At 43.1% G+C, this 15,573-nt stretch overlaps 1 long non-coding RNA gene across 1 annotated transcript; it reads right to left on the bottom strand.

Moving 5' to 3' along the window:
• Positions 1-216: 216 nt before the first annotated feature.
• On the bottom strand, positions 217-1,935 carry LOC113144481 (uncharacterized). Its single transcript, XR_003297157.1, has 3 exons — positions 648-1,935; positions 404-542; positions 217-312 (listed from the first exon to the last, which is right to left on the bottom strand). It is a non-coding gene; the product is annotated as an uncharacterized LOC113144481 (long non-coding RNA).
• Positions 1,936-15,573: the final 13,638 nt, after the last annotated feature.

Genomic DNA, 15,573 nt, shown 5'->3' with positions numbered 1-15,573 from the left:
AAATGATCCATCACATTCAAGGCTAAAATCTAATAATACTGTTCCCACTCTCTTCTTATTTGACAACCCATTCCTCTAATCATCTGTCATTTGTATAAACACTGTTCATGTCGAGCGACCTGTTGAAAATCTCTATTTAAATTATTACCATTAAAAAAGTCTTTCATAAATTATTCTTTGCGCTTATGATTCTTTATTTTATTTTGTTGAAATTCCCTTTTTGCTGTGTTTTCTTTTCTGTCCATCACTGTTTCTCTGCAGAGTTTGATACTGTTTCAGTTTGTCCTCGTGGTCCTGGATGACGATCTTGATCTGAGAAGGAGACAGTAGGAAACAGTATGTAATTATCATTTTCAGGGTCTCTGGCTGTTTGTCAGCCTCTCTTCTCTGTTTGAACACATACCCTGTCCAGCTGTTCCTCTGTCTCATTCACATCCACAGCCTCCTGTCGTTTCATGGAGGTTGAGGGTCAACATCTTAATCTGTCCCAGCTGGAGTGTTGTTTTTGCTGCAGTTTCCTGAACATGCTTCCACTTCCTTTCCTGCATGAAGACAGGGACAACTGAATGTACACAGAAGATGGTAGCACAGTCTTTGAGAAACCTGGTCTATGCCCTGACATCAAATCTTGAGATTATGTCTAGTACCCATGTTTCAGCTTCAGAGTGTGCGTCCTGTAGCTCAGTCTGGAGCTGGGATAGCTGCTTTAGCTTTTGCAGCTGCAACAAGCGATGCTGGTCCTCTGCTGCCGCTAGACCTCGTCTCAGCTGGTCGATCCGCTCCTGCTTTAGAGTAGACTAAACCAGACTACTCAGGATTATGGCAGAGAGACTTACCGCTACATCACCAGAAATGTAGCCCCCAACCTCACGTAACTTTAATCAAGTATTTGAATAACAGATGAATGCGACCTCTTCACCAGTTTGCGCTCCTCATACAGCGCGTTAAGCTCATAGTTTCAGAGAGCAACAGGAACAATTTGATTCAGAATACACAGTATACCATAGTCTGGAATCAGATGACTTTAATAACATGTGATGATGAAGAAATATACATTTCTGGGCAACATGTATGAATGAATATATGAAGTGGTTGAATAGTTCATAGTTAAGGACACACAGGTGATGAGAGCTGAGCCTGAGAGTTGAGTTCAGACAAAGCTCGTCCTTAAAACTAAAAACATTCAGTTGAATTCACTGATCATGATCAAATGCTACAGAGCAGCCACTAAATAACTGTGGTGGGATTGTTTCCTTGACTGGTGTTTCGGTGGTCGTCCACAAACTGTGAACCTCTGACTTTAAAAACAGGACTAAACACATCTGCTGATGAGCATCATGAGGTATGATCACAAACAGCAACAGCTAAAGTAGACTGTGTGGTAAGATGGTTTGGTCAAGTCACATTAAGAAGGTCAGTCAAAAAGGTCAGACAACATTTCATACTGGCTGCCTAAAGGTTAAGAAATCAACATGAAAACTTCTGCATGCAGACTTTAATAACTGGGCGAATCTAAATGACAAAGTCACAGAAATGTACTGAATCTGGCATTTACCAATTCACTAGTGACCAGAAGTGACGACTGCTTCATTTCTCATTTCGCTCTCACTTTTCACCATCCGTGTGAACAACACAAGCACAGCTCCCCCTGTCAAACGCTGCAGTCCTCTGAGCTCCCAGACTGTCACGTCCCCCATCACGGATCCATCTTTTTCTTCCAGCTTGAGAACTGGAAGAAACTGACGCTGAAACTGACGACGGAGCATCGAGGTCCGCGGCAGAAACTTTTCCAACTTCCGGTGCTCAACTGGTCTCCAAAGAGACATTGTTCTTTAACGAACTAAGTCATCGTATGAAACCCACATGAAGCCTATACTTCCGCATTCTCTGACGTGTAAGACCTGTTTCCGGTTTGATCACGTGACGTTCGACGTGAAGCCTATTGTTTATTTTTACAGTGAGGCATCAAAGCAATGACGTCAGTGTGCGATGACGTCACGTGTACGACATAAACCTTTTAACTCCGAAGTTGGACAGAGTACTAGATAATACTACAATAATCGGTCGTTCAGCACAGAGCAGATCTACAACGAGAGAAACTATGGACAACAAAGAAACAATCGAATCCCTGCAGGAGCAGGTGGCAACCCTGAAATATGAGGTGGAAACCCTGGAGGAGGAACATGAGTATTTCATGGATTATTTGTCAAAGGAAATTAATATGAAAAATGAGGAGATCGAGTCTCTTAAGGCTGACATCCAGGCTGTAAAGAAAGAGCTACAGCTCTCTAACAAGAGGGAGGAGGACGGGACCATCAAATTCAATTCACTCCAAGAGGATTACAAAAAACCGTTCTCCTGCAAAAGGTGGATCCCTGGAGGAAAACTTGGAGGGAGAAGAAGCAACTGCTGCCACAAGATGAGGTGGGCAGTTCCAAGAAAAGACCTAAATGCGCAGGTACCAGCCCCAAACACTTTATAGCCAGAGATGTTAGCCGAAAATAAAAACGTGGGACAACTAGAATGAAAATAGCTTTGAACAAGCGCTGGAGTTGGAAAAAGAGAAATCAGAGAAGGCTCTGAGACAGGCTGAAGAGTTCAAAGTGCGCTGGACAACGTAAAAGCAGATCTCCAGCAGAGAGAGGGAAAATTTGAAAAAAACAGCTAATGGAAATGAAAGAAGAAACTGAGAGAAAAACAATGCAGCTTTTGCATAAGACCGGAAAAACATGCTAATGTGGACCAATACTCAGAAGGAATTCAGGACCAGGATAAGACTGAGGAAACTCAGGAGAGTGTGGTCTTTTACAGGGAAACAGAACCAGGAAACACAAGACCCAAGAACCAGGATGCTGCCAAAGAGATTGTAGCCACAAACAGAGAAACAGTCACGTCATAGTACAACCAACAACTAGGTGAAGTGGAGAGCTGGTATAAAGCTTCCTCCACCTGATCCCTATTAGTATCAGGTGTGGCTAATCACCTAGCTGCCCCAGGAGAACACGTACATACACATGGGAAAGGAGGGACCAAGGGGAGGAGCAAACCAGGGAACAAAAGCAGACACCAGGGCAATGAAACTTAACCTACAGAGGACTAACTAGGAAGAACACAGGAAATGGTACAAAATAAAAGTCCCAAACAGGAAACCTGAACATGGACCATGACACAAAAGGAGAACAGAAGAAATGAAAGAGACAAGATGGTGATGCCTGTTTTGCTGCTTCATCAGCTCTGCTGTTGAGTTACGGCAGCAGCTCAGCTTTAAGCACTTCTGTAAGTGTTAGAACAGCATAACCTGTAGCATTAAATACGTCTGGATTTATCCATCTATAGCTAAACATTGTCACTTCAGCATCTTTATAAGGTGTGTCAGTTAGTCAGCCCTGGGCAACTCAGCAATACAATCATGTGGCTCACCATCCTCGGCTGTAGGCATTAGTGTAGCAGGACTGAGTGTTGTACATCACTCAATAGTGAGATGTGGCTGTGAAAGCAATGCAATCATGCAGGATAAATGCCTAGCTGGTGACATGTATGCTAATCTTGTCTTGCAACAACAGGACAGAGACTGCATGTGGAACCTTTAGTGTCAGAGGATGGATCAACACGATGCTTACTGAAGCTTGGACTGTCATGGAGGCTGCAATAACAGCTTGAATACATACAGGCATTACTCTTGCTATTTGATCCAATTGGGTAGAATAATAAGCAATAGGCCTGTTTTTGTCCCCATAAGGCAGCACTGAGTCAGCACTGAAGTCATGTGACCATTTTTACAATCAACAGTTTGCATAAAACATTTTCCATAGTTAGGCAGTCCTAAAACAGAAGTGCTGGTCAGGGTCACAAGATCATTAGAGGCTTTTTCTGCAGTTTCAGTCATTTTATTTTATCACGACCTGCCATAGGTGTGTCATAAATCAATTTCAACATTAGACAACTAGACAACTCTGAATAGTTTGGCAGCTGCAGATGTTTGTCATACCTAAGAAAAACATCGTCTGTCTTTTAGTTTCTGGTCTTGTTGCTTTAAGTATGGCTTCTTTTCTGTGTGAGTCTAGAGCACAGGAGGCTGTAACCTCGGTACAGTATTTAACTTTCTTTTTTCCACAGCTACAGTTTGTTCTTACTCACTTTGTGTCCCTGTTCTGCTAGAAACTTAAGCAGAGCTATGGTGTCTGTTTTACATTGTCCTGGTGTTTCAGAGCATATTAAAATATCATCTACACACAAAAGTACTTGACTTCCTTCAGGAGGTGAAAACCTAGGTAAGTTAGCAGACATTACTTGAGAAAAGATGGCAGGAGACTCACAATAACCCTGCAGTATACATAAACAGTCTGTTAAAATCAATCAGGAGATCAACTGTGTAGCCAGGCCCACATGGTCTTGTTTCTCTTGAGTTAGTTTTGATTCTATTAAGTGTTAACAGTGTTTCTTTTGTAGTTGTTGACTGTACATTTTTGTTTATACCACAACGTCCATTTTGAACACATTTTCCAGTTGAATGGAGTTTGCCTCCTACTTTTGACATTGGCCAGAAGGAGTTCTTCCCCACAAGAACCTATAACAAAAAGCTCTTCTGAAACACTATATAATAGCTAACTCTTTGTTTTGACCTTAATGTAAACTGGCACACTCCAGCATAGGGATATACAGTGGGTATGGAAAGTATTCAGACCCCTTTAAATTTTTCACTCTTTGTGTCATTGCAGCCATTTGCCAAAATCAAAAAAGTTCATTTTATTTCTCATTAATGTACACTCAGCACCCCATCTTGACAGAAAAAAACAGAAATGTAGAAATTTTTGCAAATTTATTAAAAAAGAAAAACTGAAATATCACATGGTCATAAGTATTCAGACCCTGTGCTCAGTATTGAGTAGAAGCACCCTTTTGAGCTAGTACAGCCATGAGTCTTCTTGGGAATGATGCAACAAGTGTTTCACACCTGGATTTGGGGATCCTCTGCCATTCTTCCTTGCAGATCCTCTCCAGTTCTGTCAGGTTGGATGGTGAACGTTGGTGGACAGCCATTTTCAGGTCTCTCCAGAGATGCTCAATTGGGTTTAGGTCAGGGCTCTGGCTGGGCCAGTCAAGAACGGTCACAGAGTTGTTCCGAAGCCACTCCTTTGTTATTTTAGCTGTGTGCTTAGGGTCATTGTCCTGTTGAAAGGTGAACCTTCGGCCCAGTCTGAGGTCCTGAGCACTCTGGAAGAGGTTTTCTTCCAGGATATCTCTGTACTTGGCCACATTCATCTTTCCTTCAATTGCAACCAGTCGTCCTGTCCCTGCAGCTGAAAAACACCCCCACAACATGATGCTCCCACCAACATGTTTCACTGTAGGGATTGTATTGGGCAGGTGATGAGCAGTGCCTGGTTTTCTCCACATATACCGCTTAGAATTAACACCAAAAAGTTCAATCTTGGTCTCATCAGACCAGAGAATCTTATTTCTCATAGTCTGGGAGTCCTTCATGTGTTTTTTGGCAAACTCTATGCGGGCTTTCATGTGTCTTGCACTGAGGAGAGGCTTCCGTCGGGCCACTCTGCCATAAAGCCCCGACTGGTGGAGGGCTGCAGTGATAGTTGACTTTGTGGAACTTTCTCCCATCTCCCTACTGCATCTCTGGAGCTCAGCCACAGTGATCTTTGGGTTCTTCTTTACCTCTCTCACCAACACTCTTCTCCCACGATTGCTCAGTTTGGTTGGACGGCCAGGTCTAGGAAGAGTTCTGGTCGTCCCAAACTTTTTCCATTTGAGGATTATGGAGGCCACTGTACTCTTAGGAATCTTGAGTGCTGCAGAAATTCTTTTGTAACCTTGGCCAGATCTGTGCCTTGCCACAATTCTGTCTCTGAGCTCCTTGGGCAGTTCCTTCGACCTCATGATTCTCATTTGCTCTGACATGCACTGTGAGCTGTAAGGTCTTATATAGACAGGTGTGTGCCTTTCCTAATCAAGTCCAATCAGTTTAATTAAACACAGCTGGACTCCAATGAAGGAGCAGAACCATCTCAAGGAGGATCAGAAGAAATGGACAGCATGTGAGTTAAATATGAGTGTCACTGCAAAGGGTCTGAATACTTATGACCATGTGATATTTCAGTTTTTCTTTTTTAATAAATTTGCAAGAATTTCTACATTTCTGTTTTTTTCTGTCAAGATGGGGTGCTGAGTGTACATTAATGAGAAATAAAATGAACTTTTTTGATTTTGGCAAATGGCTGCAATGACACAAAGAGTGAAAAATTTAAAGGGGTCTGAATACTTTCTGTACCCACTGTATGTACTAAGTACACGTTATACAACTTATTAATCAGTTTTACTGTACGACATGTTAAATATAAACTATAAATTACTTTGCGTGTTTGCTAATGCTCTAATTATATGCCCAATAACAGGAAAAACTATCCTTCCTTTACATGACTGCTTCAAATGAGTATTACATTGTCAAACTGGACCAAGCTTTGGGTTATCTGAGTAACCTTCATAACGTCTGTCCCCAAGATCTACTGAAAGATGAAAGATACACCATGTATCCCTGGCTCACAGATGATGTAAGCTGCAGCACCTTTGACTGCACTGACCAATAAGATTTTGAAAAGATATTAAGAGCTTTACTGTTTTTTCTTTACAGGTGGTGAAAGCAAGACCTGTCCAGCCGACCATACACTCACATATTCACATATTCTTATTGTTATTGTGATATGGCATGCAGACACTAAACTGCTACAGTCATTGCCCTAATTTTTTGCCTCTTTAAAGGTGTTTGCATTACAAACATATAATTTCACTGCTAGGTGGAGAAACTGGATTAAAGGGGGGGAAATAAACTCCACACACTGGACATGCTTGCAGGTCAGATGCTGTGTTTTTTGATAACCATTACTGTATATTTTTTGAGTCATTTAACTAGCGCATCAACAAGTGCACAAATATTGTCATCTAGGATTTGAGGAAAGACTCAACTGTCCTATTTCCCAGAGTTGTTGGGCACAAGACCCCTGAAACTGGCAACCACTTCATTTTGTGGGTTAGTACCTTATAGAGTATAATGGATGTTTTGATGTTATTACACGTTGAACTTAGCTGTGAGCTGTAATGAACTTACCTTCCTCACTTGTTGAGGGTATAAAAGCAGTCTGAACCTTCATGGAGGAGTGAACACAGGATGGATGTTTCAATGTCATTACGTGAAGAGATGCATATCATATATTGCATATAAAGATCCTATTCAAGCATAATAACAACAATGATGGCATTTTGCTTAGGACAACGTGTGTAATGTGTTCACTGTGGCATCATTTAAATATTACCTGTAGTAAATGCAAAACCTGATCCTAACAAAGTTCACTGTATTGAAAGGTTTTGGTTGGATCAAAAAAGAAATCAAAATCCGTGTCTCCCTGGCAGCAGACCAAGAGGAGTAATGAGCCCCTGAACCAAATTCGATTTGTCCATCTGAGGGTCTACCATGCAACGTGCTTGGCTGCAGATTGTGTTTCTGAGGTAATGTAACTCAAAACGCTACCACATCAGTTGTTGCTACAACTTATTTAATTTGTAAACTGTTTATGGCATACAGTGCATTAGTTTAAAACTTTTTTCTCTTCCTAAGGGGGAAGCTGTATGGCAGAAGCTCTGGAAATAGTGGTTCAATCCACTCAGGGAAAAACTCGAACAGGCCTGGAAGCTCTGGCAGATCTGGGGGTTGTGGAGGCTCGGCAGGTTGTGGATTAGAGTTCTTGGGTGGCTGTGGCTTCAGCGGTGGCCCTGGTGGTTCAGGCCACTCCAGTGGTTTTGGAGGTTCTGGCCACTGTGGCGGTTCTGGCCATTCCGGCGGCTCAGACTGCTTCGGGACACGAGATGGCACTGGAGGTGGTGACCTGCGAGATGATGCAGGAGGTGGTGAAGGCACTGAAGGCACTGACCAGAGAGGCGGAACTGGATGCTGCTGCGGACCTTGTGGGTGTTGCAGATGCTGAGATATCCGTAGGGGCTCTGGAGATGATCGGCGGGGTGGCACTGAAGGTTCCGGAAGCTGCAGCGGCTCTGGAAGGTGTGACAGCTCAGGGTATTCTGGACTCAGGAGACACGGTGGCGCGGCCGCTAGCCTCCGTGGACCCTTGGGCACCTATGGCTCTGACCCCGGCGGCTGCGGACTGTGGACCTCTGTGAGCCCGGCTGGTAGAGACTCTGACAGTCCCGGGAACTCAGGTAGTTGTGGCAGGTCTGAACTCGGTGTGAGCTGTGGGTGCCGGGGTGAACCTGACCACTCTGGAGGCTCCAGTGGCTTGAGCCAACCCGGTCGCCCTGGCAGCTGAGACGGCTGTGAGGGCTTTGGCGAGTCTGACAGGTGAAGAGGTGGGCCTGGAAACTGGGGCGGATCTGGAAACTGAGGCGGCGGCTGTAGGAGCAGTGCCCGATCAGGAAACTCTGATACTTGTGGGGGCTGTGGAAGCTCTGATGGCCCTGGTGGCTGGAGGTGCTCCGACAGCCCTGGAAATTCTGTCAGGTGAGGTAGTGCTGGCGACTGTGGGTGCGGTTGAAACCCTGGAGGGTTTAGTGGGAACTCAGGAGGCTGCTGGTCGGGATCCATGGGTGACTGAGGCTTCTGTGGGGATTCAGGAGATTCAAGTGACTGGCAAAACCGGGTACTGTGGAGGTCTCGGCGGATCTGATTGCCACCGGGGCTGGGACCACTCCGATGACTCTGGCCATTCTGTGGATTCTGGTGGTTTGGACCACTCTGTCGGTTCCGGAACTCGTGGGGGCCGAGACAAGAGTGGCAGTGCTGGAGACGGCAGTGCTGGAGACGGCAGTGCTGGAGACGGCAGTGCTGGTGCTGGAGGCTGCCGCAGAGATGACTGTGGTAACTCTGGCAGGAGGAGATAGGCAGGCAATCCTGGAAGCTCAGATGGTGCTGGCCACTCCAGTGGCTCTGGTGGTGCCGGCCATTCCAGTGGCTCAGGCTCGGGCCCCTCCGGCGGTTCGGGCCCCTCCGGCGGCTCTGACAGCTTCAGGACTCGAGGCGGCGCTAAGGGTTCCGGTAGCTGTGGACGTGCTGGAGGATGCTGTGGAGCTGGACACTGTGGAGCTGGATGCTGTGGAGGCCGAGAGGGCAAGGGAGACTGCGGTCGTGACTGTGGGGGTGTGAGAGGACGTTTGTACAGAATCAGTAAATGAGAAACAGAGGAATTAATAGTAATTCCATTAATGGACAAAACAGGGACTAAAAGTCTAAAACAGGTGCGAACTAGAACTAAACCAGGTCTAACCCAAGTCTAAACTGAGATGAGACGATGTTAAAATCAGGACTATCCAAACAAACACTGAAGGTAGCAATAGTAAACCAGGACTGAGCGAAGTCTAATCCATCCATCCATTTTCTTCCGCTTATCCAGGTCCTGGGTCTTCCCTGGGGTCTCCTCCTGGTGGGACATGCTGAGAACACCTCCCAAGGAGGCATCCGGAAGAGATGCCTGAGGCACCTCAGCTGGCTCCTCCCTATGTTTATAGAGCAGCAGCTCTATTCCGAGCTCCTCCCAGGTGACAGAGCTCCTCAGCCCATCTGTAAGGGAGCGCCTGGCCACCCTATGAAGAAAGCTCATTTCAGCTACTTGTATCCAAGATCTTGTGCTTTCAGTCATGACCCAACGATTAGTGAATAAACAGAAGCACCAGTGTTATTTTACAGGACTAGACCAGAAATAAACCAAGACTGAACCAGGACTAGGCCAGGAATAAACCAAGACTAAACCAGGACTAGACCAGGAATAAACCAAGACTGAACCAGGACTAGGCCAGGAATAAACCAAGACTGAACCAGGACTAGGCCAGGGATAAACCAAGAGCGAACCAGGACTAGGCCAGGGATAAACCAAGAGCGAACCAGGACTAGACCAGGGATAAACCAAGAGCGAACCAGGACTAGACCAGGGATAAACCAAGAGCGAACCAGGACTAGACCAGGAATAAACCAAGAGCGAACCAGGACTAGACCAGGAATAAACCAAGAGCGAACCAGGACTAGACCAGGAATAAACCAAGAGCGAACCAGGACTAGACCAGGAATAAACCAAGAGCGAACCAGGACTAGACCAGGAATAAACCAAGAGCGAACCAGGACTAGACCAGGAATAAACCAAGACCGAACCAGGACTAGACCAGGAATAAACCAAGACTGAACCAGGACTAAATCATAACCGCCACTGCCACCTACTGTATCGGAGTGTGTATCTTTAGGGTGTGTAAGTGGGAGAAACCACACACAAACAAGAAACTTAATGAACATGGTCAATTGTCTTTTGGTTTTAAGACAATTTATCCCATAAGTAACGAGTAACCAGAACTTTTATAGAAATGTAGTACAGTAAAAAGTATTATATTTATCTTTCAGGTCTAGTACAGTAAAAGTAATAAGGTTCCCCAGAACATACTACTCAAGTAAAGTACAAATTCTCAAAATTTCAATGAAATTCTAATATAAGGTTTTTAGCATCATGGACACAAACTCTAGACACAAGATCTAACTGGGGCTAGACAAAATGTGAAGGCTGATTGGACAGCAGTTCATCTTAAACCATCACCCTCTTAAATCTTGAATTAAATACATTTAAAGCTCGTAAAACACACATGAATCTGACTTGCCTTGCAGGTACACTGCAGTCCACCTGTTTCTCTTTGTATCAGTCGAATGAATCTGTTCTCAATTGTCAAGACAGTTGAACTCCCTCGGTGTAAAATCATATGTTGTTCTTTAAGATGATCCATCTCCACAATCAGCTGGGAGGCAGTCTTCATGTTCAGGCATCTTTCACCTTCAAGTGGTTGTTAAACGAGGGACATGTTGTAGTTGTATCTTTTTGAAGAGAGTGCCCTGATTTTAAAAAGCATGTTCTTTGACTGACAAATGTGACATTGTGACATTATACCAAAAGCTAAGTCATTATGGGCCCCATTATTTTATCACCGTAATCACAACACATCTCCCACCTGAAAGTCCAGCAGGTAACTGTTATAACCTCAGCCTGTGATTTCCCATTAGATCATAAAAACATATATTTACCTACTTTGAACTGGGGTTTTTATCAAGCATCATGGACAACAACCTGTTGAATCCAAATAGCAGCATGATGAATGCATCAAAGATCTCAGGTTTCTCAGTAAATCACAGTTAAAGTCACATGAACCACCAGATTCTGTGAAATGCTCTTTTTAAAACTTAAAGACATTGGAGATGGATTTCTGTTTGATTATAAAATGAAAAGCTAAAAACATTAAAAACTACTGTAATTCCAATATGTACTTATTCTTATTCTTTATTTTATCAGCAAGAAAGAAACAATTCAAAAACATTAACAATTCTACAATACTTACATTACTAAGTTTAACACAAACACAAGCTAAATGAGATACTTTTGTACAGAGGTGGTGTAGACTGAAGTGAGTTGACAGTGAAGTCAGTGAGTCTGCACCTGAATCACATGCAGCTCAATCAGTGAGATCCAGACACCATGGCTGCTTTGTGCTTGCAGTCTGGAAGTCCTCGCTGGACATTTGTGGTGACACACTGTCTGTCCATAGAGAGACAGAAGTCTGATTGGGTTTCAGCAGCTCCACTGTAGCTGCAGGGGCAACAGGACATGTTGTAGTGTTGCTGGACGAGATGCGTAATGTCGTTCAGGCCATCTTCCAGCTGAGATAGCTTCTGGGCTATTATGTCCATCTGTGAAGAAGGTGAGTATAATTTAGTATTGAAAGTAGGAGACTTGGCACATATTCTGTCCTGTATTGAATGTTCTATTGGGTCAAGTCCCCATCAGAGAGCAACACAGTTTCTATTTAAGAATAATTTTCTTATGACCATCCAAAAGAGAACCAAACAATTCACAATTTGACACCAAGAAACAGTTTCTTATGCAGTTGCGAAATCCAGAGGGACCCAGCCTGAGGTAACTGATGCAAATAAGTAAAAAAGGCAACAGAAACTAAGAACAAGGGCGTGAAGAAGGGAAAGGGCCCAGACAGGGACCACAATTAGAGCTGTACAATGTGTTTTTACTTTCAGATTGCTGAGTCAGCATCAGGGCACTGCCGATTACCACATATTGACCCCAGACAGCAGTTACAGTACCTGAGCCCATCTGAACGTAGAAAAGGGACCTGCCTTTGCTCTATTCAGGGTTGGACTGAATGTATCTCTAAAAAAACATTCCATACAAACATTATTGGTTTGTACTGAAAAGGTTTGTGGTTCCCTGAAGCTGAATTTTTTTCTTGCCAAGTCATCAATACTTCACATATAAGCTGTTGAAAACAGTAGCACACATAGATCCAAGCTAAAGTGGATATGGGAGGATTTTTAGGCAACACGATATGAAGGGCCTGTTACCTCTTGGTCCAGTTCAATGTGGGTCTACTGATCTCCTCCCTCTCTGCCTCTGACGGCTGAATGTTCTTAGCTTGTGTGGAATGTAGAGAAATGAAGAAGAGCATTAGAAACTATTCTGACTAGTATGCAACCTAATTAAACATCACAGCAAAATAACTCCAATATATTCAATATATTATATAAGCCATTAGGGAGCTGCCTCAGGCTGCGAGGCGAGTACTATGTTCCAATTGGTAGTATGAGAAAAACAGAAGTACCCGGATGACCTATTACTTTTGCTCGAATTCTGTAGTGTGCATATGATGGACACTTTGCTATCCCATGAGGCCACGGGAGAGGAGACGTCATATACTGGAAAATGGCAGAAATTGCAGACGCGGCTCTTTTCAAGTTTACCTCAGGGGAAAACGTTGTTTAATGTTTAATCCTTATTTTTGAGCAGATTGCGCTAATGTCAATGCTGTACATCAGCTTCTTAACACTGCTTTTTTAATGGACACGTTGGTTGTTAAGCAATTTATTGAGATTAGAGCCTTTAACAGAATTAAAACAATGCTGTGCAGTAGACTGGACTACCCATACTCATACTATATAGAACATACTTTTCTAACGGTCGGGAAGTACGTACGTACGTAGTCAAATGTAGTACCTACTACATAGTCTGCAGTTTCAAATACAGCCTCTCATTCTTAGTGAGCTGTATGGAAACTGTCAGGATCTGCTGCAGGGAGGACGCTGGACTTTTATTTTGAAATTATTTCCTGTGTTCCCCTGCTTTACATTTCCCATTAGTCTTGATTCCTTTCACCTGTGTTTTATAGTTCTCACTGTGAATGTACACCTGCTGTGTGCTCTGCTTGTTGTGTATGAAATCTGGGAGGCTAAGGCTGCACCTAGGCAAACTATGTAATTTGTGAAGAATTCTGAAAAGTCATATTTCACATAAAGAAAAGCATTAAAACACAGAGAGTTAGTACAAGATCTTAAAAGGACATGTGTGAGTAAAATGCTCTGCAGTAAAAACCTTATATGGAAAAGAAGAGTACATGATACTGTGTGTCATATATCATTGTATGTATCCAAGAATCTAACAAAGGATTGGGATGAGAGGGTGTGGAGAATCACACCAAGCCCTAGCAGAAGACTTGGGCGGGGTGTGGGTCCCCCAGCATCTTAAAAAAAGGAATTGAGAAGAAGCTATACACCAATATGACAACAAAAGGGAATTTAACAGTGGTAAATGGACATAACTTTGAAATGAAAAGAGGTGGGTCAAGGGGCGTAAATCAAACCCTGCTGTGTTGGAGTATAAAGCTGGGAGCTTCAGAAGCATTGTCAGTCTACCCCAGGGTAAGTCATCTTGTCTGTACTGTATGTTGTATGAATAAACACCTGTGCACTTGGATTCAATGGTCTCTCTCATGTTTGTGATCCTCATGAAGAGGATTGCCAGCTATACTTAGTAAATTTGAGTCAGTTATAGTTTAGTCAGATTGCTAGTTTCCCAAAAGTGAGAAGGACATCAGGACACGACATGTTCATTTAGTCGATCCTCGTTGTTCTTTTCACTGTTTGCTAGTGCTGTTATCTCCCTAGTCTCTCTGTGTCTTGTAAATATTCTCTCTGCGTCATCTTGGTTTGCTCCCTGTCATCTTTTGGACTTCCCTATTCGTTTCTGTTCAGTTTGAATTCACTTTGCCACTTTGTGGACTTTGCATCCAGGCGTATGCTGTGTTCTAGGTTGAGGACTGAAGCGCTCATATGTTTTCGTGGACACTGTGAGTAGATACTTCTGTTGATACTTAGATAGTTCAAGTTGGGATTCTACTTTGGGCCCTTGCATGGTGTGTTGGTTACCTTAGTGTATTTTGTGTTATCAATAAAACTATCTACATCCTCATCTTGCCTTGCCCTCCATAGTGTTTGTCTGCACTCTTGAGGCCAGCATCAATATAAAATGTGACAGAATACAGATTGTTACTGTGCACAGCTGTGCATCTGTTGCCAACTCACTCCTTATATTTCAGTTAATTAGTTGGACTCCAACTGAACTGAACTGAAAGTCAAAACTACAATGCACTGCAGCATTGTGGTATACACTGTTTGAACATTTGAATAGGAGGCAGAGCCTTTAGCTATCAAGCTCCTCTCCTGTGGAACCAGCTCCCTGTCTGGGTTCAGGAGGCAGGCACCTTCTGTACTTTTAAGGCTGGACTTAAGACTCGACTCGACTCTCCTCGACTCTCCTCGACTCTCCTCGACTCTCCTCGACTCTCCTCGACTCTCCTCGACTCTCCTCGACTCTCCTCTCCTCTCTTGTTGGGTTTTTTGTAAAGTGCCTTGACACAATTGTAGTGGAATTGAATTGAGCCATAGTGTCAGGTGGCTTACCTTGGGTGTTGCCTCCTCTGCTGGCTTTAGTTGGGGTTTCCTGCAATACAACAGATTCAACATGTACACTTTTGTATGTGATATTACAATTTTTAATTTTAGTGGGTGTACAAATTCTAAATCTGTCTGATTTGCTTGTTTTTATCAAATCCTACGGCTATAAAAACCGATTAGTAATAAAACACCATTTGGAAATACTAAAATAACAATTACATGCAGTGTTTTCAAATATTTTAACACTGAATTAGTAATCTGGTCAATAATGACTCATTTATTTTTCACAGCTTCTGATCAACTGTTACTATGTGGTTATTTAGGTATTTATAGATAATATAATACCTTTTATCAAAAATCAAGATGTAAACCAAGAAAATAAAAATCCCATATCTCCTTTGTGTTATACACATGGATGTCAGGGTTCATATTCTAAAGCACATCTAAAATGGGTACTATAGGAGGAGACGTTTTAAATGATCTAAACAGTAAATGGTTCCAGTCCCCAGAATCACAGGAAATTCTAACTGTGTTTCATGATTTTTCACAAATATTTAACAATTGCACTGTTGTATTCCATTGTAGAAGACAAAGACACACTAATATCTTCAACAACAGCAGCCTCAGTAAACCAGAATGCAATGCAAATCACCACTGCTCTCTTTAGTTCTTTGTATAAAATAATAAATATGATGTTGGGTGATGGTTTGTTAGTTCAAGCTGAAAAATACAGTATCAAAGTTTTCATTAAAATAGAAAATAGATCCTGAAAGACATTTAATCAC

The sequence above is a fragment of the Mastacembelus armatus genome, chromosome 10 (genome assembly GCF_900324485.2).
Source record: "Mastacembelus armatus chromosome 10, fMasArm1.2, whole genome shotgun sequence".
In the NCBI taxonomy this organism is placed as follows: Eukaryota; Metazoa; Chordata; class Actinopteri; order Synbranchiformes; family Mastacembelidae; genus Mastacembelus; species Mastacembelus armatus.
The sequence above is the reverse complement of the archived record's forward strand: the minus strand, read 5'-3'. Positions and strand labels throughout refer to the sequence as shown.